General features: G+C 35.9%; 1 long non-coding RNA gene across 1 annotated transcript; it reads right to left on the reverse strand.

The window, feature by feature from the left end:
- Nucleotides 1-4,974: 4,974 nt before the first annotated feature.
- LOC135318828 (uncharacterized) lies at nt 4,975-6,400 on the reverse strand. Its single transcript, XR_010377209.1, has 2 exons — nt 5,722-6,400; nt 4,975-5,182 (listed from the first exon to the last, which is right to left on the reverse strand). It is a non-coding gene; the product is annotated as an uncharacterized LOC135318828 (long non-coding RNA).
- Between the last annotated feature and the right edge of the window lie 1,204 nt (nt 6,401-7,604).

Genomic DNA, 7,604 nt, shown 5'->3' on the forward strand with positions numbered 1-7,604 from the left:
GCCTGATCTTTTGTCAGTTTGGGGGAAAGTCTTAGCTGTTGTCTCTTTAAGTAATGTTTCTTCCCTAGTGGGACAACAATTACATGTATCTTAACATTATACTCTATCCCATATGCACTTACGCTCTTTTCTTTATTTTTCATTCTTTTATATCTCTGTGGTTCATTTTAGATATTTTTGTCTGAACTTTTAGTTCATGCATTCTTTCTTTATCATGTTCTAACTGTTTTTAAATCCATTTATAAGCTTCTAATTTTATTTTTATGTCTCTCAGTATTAGATTTTCTATTTGATCCTTGTAACAAATAATTTCCAGTTCCCTGTTAAGATTCTCCATATTGTCATGTAATTTCTAAGTCCTTTTCTGACATCTGCCAGAAAAGCAGACCCTCTGAATCTATTTTTCTATTGTCTGTTTTTCCTTTCCCTTTTTATTTTTCAATTCTAATTTTTTCTATAGGCCTGGTTATTTTTTATTAATTGCTGGGTTTTGTAAGTGGAAACATTTTAGCGATGATTTAAGGCTCTGGATGATAGTATTGTCCTTCATGAAGACTTACTTTTCCTCTGGCAGATGTTTGAAGAGGAGTCCCTTACTTTTCAGTCAAGGACTGAGCCCATTTAAAACTGAGCTCTAGCCTTTGTGAGGGGTCATTAATTTCCATCTTGCCCTTAATCATGGGATATAGCCCTTCAAGAGTGCAACTGAATGTCTGGAATGTTTAGCAAGGCTCCTCCTTCCTGGTGAGCCCTGAGCTGCAGTTTTCTGTGCCCTCAGTCTCTTGAGCCTTACAAAATTCTATTTGCCTTCTTAGCCTCTCAGCCGTCACATTAAAACGGCCAAATGCTTTGCCAAATATCACATTCATCTCCTTAGGTGTTCCTTCTCTCTGGGATCTTTGCTCCTCAAATTCTTCTTTTCAAATCAATTTTTCAATCTTTATTTTTCTTTCAGCTTATCTACTTTATCACACTGGTAGGGCTCGACTGATGAAAATGAGTCTACCATAGCCAGAAGTCTCCAACAGATTTTATTGGGAAAAAAAATTTTTTAAACCTTAAGATTTTAACAAGTTTAACTGAACCACAAACTAAAAATTATGTTTTGATTTGTGTTAAAGAACCAAATGTTATTCTCTGAATTTTGACCCAATTTGTTTAAATACAACCAGTAAAATGTTAAAGCAATGACCTTTACTTTATTTTTAATAACTTTAACAGATACTGTTTTGGTCATTAGCATGTGAGAAAGGCTCCTCTAGGAATCATGGATGAGGTAGTGCACGAGAGGGGTCCCTCTTCCACACAGCTTAAGATTTTTTAACTCTATTAAACTGAAAATTCCATATGGTTTTGGCAGTGAGATGGCTGTTAGGAAGAGGGAAATATAATGGAACCTGTATTCCCTTCATTGTGTGAGTTAGTCCCAGCTTAGATCCAACTACCCAAAGGCCTACTTATAAAGTCACCCTCTTATCTTTGCAGAACAGGCATAGCATGGAGTTGCCTGAGTGGGTCATATCCAGGCCCAAAGCAGAGAGGTGATGATCCCACAGCAAGTGAAAAGCTATGATTTGATGAGAAGGGAAAGAAAAAAAAAAAAAAAAAAAAAGACAAAAACAGAGCATTTGGTTGAACATACTATCAGAGAGAAAAATCTTAGCAAATCAATTGAACCCAGTTGTGCTCTTAGGGTGAACTTTAAGTAATTAAAGCTGTAGAAGCAAACTTATTAACAGTTGCGAGAAAAACCATGTCACAAGGAGATGATGCCCTCACAGACATCAGCATGTGAAAAGACTAGCATGTGGCCCACATCAAAGGTTAAGCCAGAGTTTAGTAGTTAAAGAAATCTGGACTGGACAGGTAAACCATTAGAAATCAACTTCACCCCCACAATATAATTCTACCTATTGTAAATAATTCTACTTATTGTAAATAATTATTGTGTTGGGAGTTAACTTTATATTCTTTTATTCCATAAATTATTTTTTCATTCTCAATGAGATCTTTTTATAGTATTCATAAAATCTCAAGTTAAAGAACCACTCCAACACATCATTGTTAACTAAACATCAGCAGCTGTTAACATGAAATCTGCAGACCCCCTTTGGTAGCTACAGACAGGCTGAAATTTTATGCCAAATTTGTGGATGTGTGAGTAAGTATTTTTCTGAGGAGAGGATTTAAAGCTTTTATCTGTTTCTTGAAAGAGTCCATAACCCCTGAATATTATTCCACTGTTATTCCATCAGTATCTGAGTTCAGGTGCCCAGAGTGAATGAAACAAGGAAAGTGATTTCTTTACAGAATCTTGCCTTCAAAAGGTTTTCTTTTAAAAGAGCATGCCAAGCTTTACAGTAGAATATGATAATATGCACCACAGTAAATCTCATCGGAACTATTATTTCAATCAAACCACCTCAAATAGCCTGCTATTGGAGCAGTTTGTTTTTCTTTTTGTTTTTAAGCAAACTGTGTTCTTTTCCTGCCTTATAATAATATCACTATGAAAAAATGCTCAATATCACTAATTATCAGAGAAATGCAAATCAAAACTACAGTGAGGTATCACCTCACACCAGTCAGAATGGCCATCATTCAAAAGTCCACAAATGACAAATGCTGGAGAGGCTGTGGAGAAAAGGGAACCCTCCTACACTGCTGGTGGGAATGCAGTTTGGTGCAGCCACTGTGGAAAACAGTATGGAGATTCCTCAAAGGACTTGGAATAGACTTACCATATGACCCAGGAATCCTGCTCCTGGGCATATATCCAGAAGGAACGCTACTTCAAAATGACACCTGCACCCCAATGTTCATAGCAGCACTATTTACAATAGCCAAGATATGGAAATAGCCTAAATGTCCATCAACAGATGACTGGATAAAGAAGATGTGCTATATTTATACAATGGAATACTATTCAGCCATAAAAACTGACAACATAACGCCATTTGCAGCAACATGGATGTCCCTGGAGAATGTCATTCTAAGTGAAGTAAGCCAGAAAGAGAAAGAAAAATACCATATGAGATCACTCATATGTGGAATCTAAAAAAAAAAAATGAAAGAACATAAATACAAAACAGAAACAGACTCATAGACATAGAATACAAACTTGTGGTTGCCAAGGGGGTGGGGGGTGGGAAGGGACAGACTGGGAGTTCAAAATTTGTAGATACTGACAGGCATATGCAGAATAGATAAACAAGATTATACTGTATAGCACAGGGAAATATATACAAGATCTTGTGGCAGCTCACAGCGAAAAAAAATGTGACAATGAATATATGTATGTTCATGTATAACTGAAAAATCATTCTCTACACTGGAATTTGACACAACATTGTAAAATGACTATAACTCAATAAAAAAATGTTAAAAAAAAGCATAAATGACAAATATAAAGAAAAAAAATAAAGGGGTTCTTTTCCTGCCTTATAATATCACTAGCTTTAGTTTACTGGAAAAAAAATCAAAAAAATCAAGATTAGAGGACTATTATTATGAAGTTAAAAGAGATTTGTTCCAATAGAATCAATATTTATAAAATTTGTTCTTCCATTATTAATTTTTAAAATAACAATGAGCCATAGAACACTTTCATTTTAAAGTCTATATAGATTGCTCAATAGAAGTGTTTAAAGCTCATATTTTTTCAAATATAGCATCTGTTAAATTTTATCATCATTGAGATTTTATCATTATACTGCTGTTAGAATGATGTTTGTAGTTTTTTCTTTTCCATTAAAAAAAGTTAACAAATTTGAATAAAATTGGCTAAAAAAGTAATCATGAGGTCAAATTAATTTGCATTATGTTGGTACATGAAACCACATTAGGGATGCCAAAATTCAGATTAGAGGCAAGTTATCCCCAGTTGATATTGCTATAATATGGCATTAAATTATTTACAAAATTAGCTGTTGGCTAGACATTTTGTGGTACTTACAAAAGGAGAAATGTGAAATTACCTAATTGTACTTGCTTCTGGTATAGTAATTTCACGTGAACAGATATTCCTTTAGGCTGCCACACTGCATTTTAATTAGAATCCTTCATTTTTGGACAATGACCGTGGAATAACTCCTCCGACCTTGAGTTTCTTAATCATCACTCCCTGGTAATGAAGGAATCAACAAAAGGGAGTAGTTTTCGTTTCCAAGCCTGAATGTAAATGTGACATTACTTCCATGTTTAATTGCAGTCCATTCAGTTTTAAAAGACCATTCTGCAGAATGGCTAGGGCTGAATAGAGACAATTTGTGAAAACATTCTTTACATACAGTCAACATGTCCCTGAAAACAAATGGCAAGGCATAGGATTATGTGATAAGTATTTTTGAAAGCACTTAATCCATCCTACTTGTCTTTCAGTTATTTTTTAGAGGAAAATTACTTTCCTAAATACAAGCAGATGCAGTCTAGAGATATTTAAGATAAAATTATAAAATGGCATTGAAATGATACCTGTAATCAAGCCCCAGCCTCTTTGGTAACCTTACCATTGATTTGAAGAACTTCCTTTATTACCTGACAAGCTTGCTCATTCTGTACATTTATTTCGATTTTGTTGGGCTTTCAGCCATGCCTGTAATGTTGCTGAGGAGTAAAATATCCTTCATAACCAGAATCATAAATCTTTCTTATAACCATGAGACTATATCTTTACGGCCATAGATCATTTTAGTTACTGTCAAAAAGTGTCATCATATCACGTTACAAATTAGAAAACTGAAAGGCAGTGCGTGGCTGACAATGCCCATTATGTGTGGACAAGGAAAATAATTTTCCTTTCTCGTGAACCAACATTTCTAATTACAGATATTTTTTAGATTCATAGAACAAGGATATATGCTTTAGCCAAATTTTGAAAGCACAACTAGGTTAATGTGAGGAGAACTGATATTTAAAACTGATATTTATGAAAAAGTACTCAGCCAAATGGAGAAAGAAAAAAAAAAGACATGGAAAAGGAAATTCACTCTTTTTATTTTATGAGGGATGAGATGAAAGGATTACCTTTCTGATTTCAGTCTTCCATACAAAGGTTGAACCCAGGTTCAGTAATGAGATAACTCTTGAGTTTCTTCTTGGCAAGAACCAATGATGGTCTAGATGTTCAATGTATGACCTTTATTGATATTTTGAATGTATGGTCATTATTAAGTTACTCTTCCTAGGAAAAGAAAATAGAAATTTTGATAAATAGAAATTCATTTTATTTTGATGAATGGAATGTTTAACTGTTTTGTTGCTTTATTTGAACTCTCCACTTGCTCTCAACCTTATGTAAAAGTCATTATGTTTTTAAAGCCCCTTACTTCCTTAGAATTCATAGCATCTACTGTATCCTAATTGTGCTATTTTGATGTCATAAAACCACAGAAGAGAGCAAGCCATGGCATTTCGTGTGTGCCTGTCTCCCCTAACGTATCTATGCATGGAAGAACTTTTACAAAACTGGGGACTTGGAATGAGGGCAGTGGAAAGAGAAAAGGAGAGGAGCTTTCAGGTCCTTCTTTGTCTTTTTGTCCTTAAATACATTTCCCACCTTCCCTGGCTTTGCCTTGTGTTTTAGGGGTACTGACCCTAGGAAATCACTTTAACGAGGCTCCTTTGCTAACTGGCTTCCAGCTAGGTTTAGCCAATGGAGATACTGCAAGGAGGTAAGATGCAAAAGAAAATGAGAAGCCAGGGTATGCGTCCTCCACTCACCTCCCTTAATGGTTCCTCCAGCAGCAGCTGCTTCTGCGCATGGCTCCGGCTTCCTCTAGGCAGATCCACTGTGGCTCTAGCTTCTTGGGTGGCCTTGGTTCCAAGCTTTGATGCCCCATCGCTTTCCTTTGTCTCTCCCGCACTAGGAGTGGTTTCAGCATCCTGAAGCTGCTCAGCTCTAGGCCACCTTACCTTTCCCTGCGTGCTTTTTTGGTTCAACACCTTTGATACTAGGGCATCTCCTTTTATTTCCGAAGTTGCTGTTACAAATACTAAGCCCTCTTCCCTCTGTCAAATGAGTTTGCAATCCTGGGAGAGGGAGAGGGAGAGGAAAAGGAAGGGACCCAAATTGTTATGGATTCATAAACGTTTCAAGGGAAAGAAGAATACAAGTAAAACAGACATTTAACCAGCACTACTCACGTACACACATACACATACAAATATTAATTGAAAATATATCCACTTAATCTTCTCTGCATAACTGGTCTTCCTGACCTCTGCTTTCCTTTAAGTCAAAAAGCTCAGATGGATTCAGAACAGTTCTCTGTCACCATTCATCCACCTAGGTCCTGCAGGCCATGGGTAAGTCCTCTCTCTGGCTACCAAAAGATACAAGGAAAATCCAGTGTTGATAGTGACTCTGGCCCCAGTTGTAGTAGGAGGTTAATGAAGCTGAGGACATGTGCTTAGAGAGCCTGAAACTCCCACTGAGAGTTAATTTTGTTTGCCGTTTCCAAATGGTCTTTGTGGTCATTAGGCTTGCTGCTGTTTGGCACTTGACACATTTTATTTTTACTTTTGGCTTTTGTCATACAGGGTTCAGAGCTGAAAGCATCTACTTCTTAAAACTACTGAGTGATTTTCTAATGGTCACAGTATGTGGGAACTGGGCAGTCTGCAAAACTAAATGTCATTTGGCACAAATTATACCGGGTAATTTATAACCAATCTAACTGCTCTTTCTTGAAGAGCAAATCCTCTGTGTGTGTGTGTGTATGCATATACTGAGAGTGAGAGTCAAGTCTCATATTTATTTTTTTTAATTGAAATGTAGTCAGTTTACAATGTGTCCATTTCTGGTGTACAGTATAATGTTTCAGTCATATATATACATACATATATTCCTTTTCATATTCTTTTCCATTATAGGCTACTACAAGATTTTGAATATATTTCCCTGTGCTGTAGAGTAGAAACTTGTTGTTTACCTATTTTATATGTAGTAGTTAGTGTCTGCAAATCTCGAACTCCCAGTTTATCCCTTCCTACCCACTTCCCCCAAGTCTCATGTTTTAAATTAGACTTTCATTCTCTATTAAAGGGCATGCATTGACCTGAAATTCATAACCATCTTATGATAGTAAATAAGCATAATTATTGTAATTCAAATTAGAAAACCAAGAACATGTTGTAATCTGGACCACATGTTTCTATCCCTGTGGTGACTGTATTTCCCAAACCAAGATCTAGGACATGTGTTATGGCAAAGAACTTCCTTTAAAAATGGTCTTAACTCTTACTTATATAATCGTTCTTATAAGACTCTAAACATTCAATCATGTTTAATGCACATTTCATAATTTTTAAAGAAAATAACACTTTTATAAATGAGTTAGAGAGTCCATGACACTGACTCATCCTATGTCTCCTCTCATTCCTCTAAGGAATGATTTTATCTGTTGGCCTTGTTTAATCTGTAGACGGACTAGGAACAGAATGATCACTGGTTCACTTGAAAAACAGTGAAATTCTTTGCTTATAACGCTGGGATAGTAGGCATTTAAGAATCTAAATTCATATGCAGTTCAACTGGAAGCTGGAGATCGGAGCCCTAAAAATATCTCCTTGTTCTGAACTGCATTAATGTGCTTCCAAGACTT

Source organism: Camelus dromedarius, chromosome 2 (genome assembly GCF_036321535.1).
Source record: "Camelus dromedarius isolate mCamDro1 chromosome 2, mCamDro1.pat, whole genome shotgun sequence".
NCBI lineage: Eukaryota > Metazoa > Chordata > Mammalia > Artiodactyla > Camelidae > Camelus > Camelus dromedarius.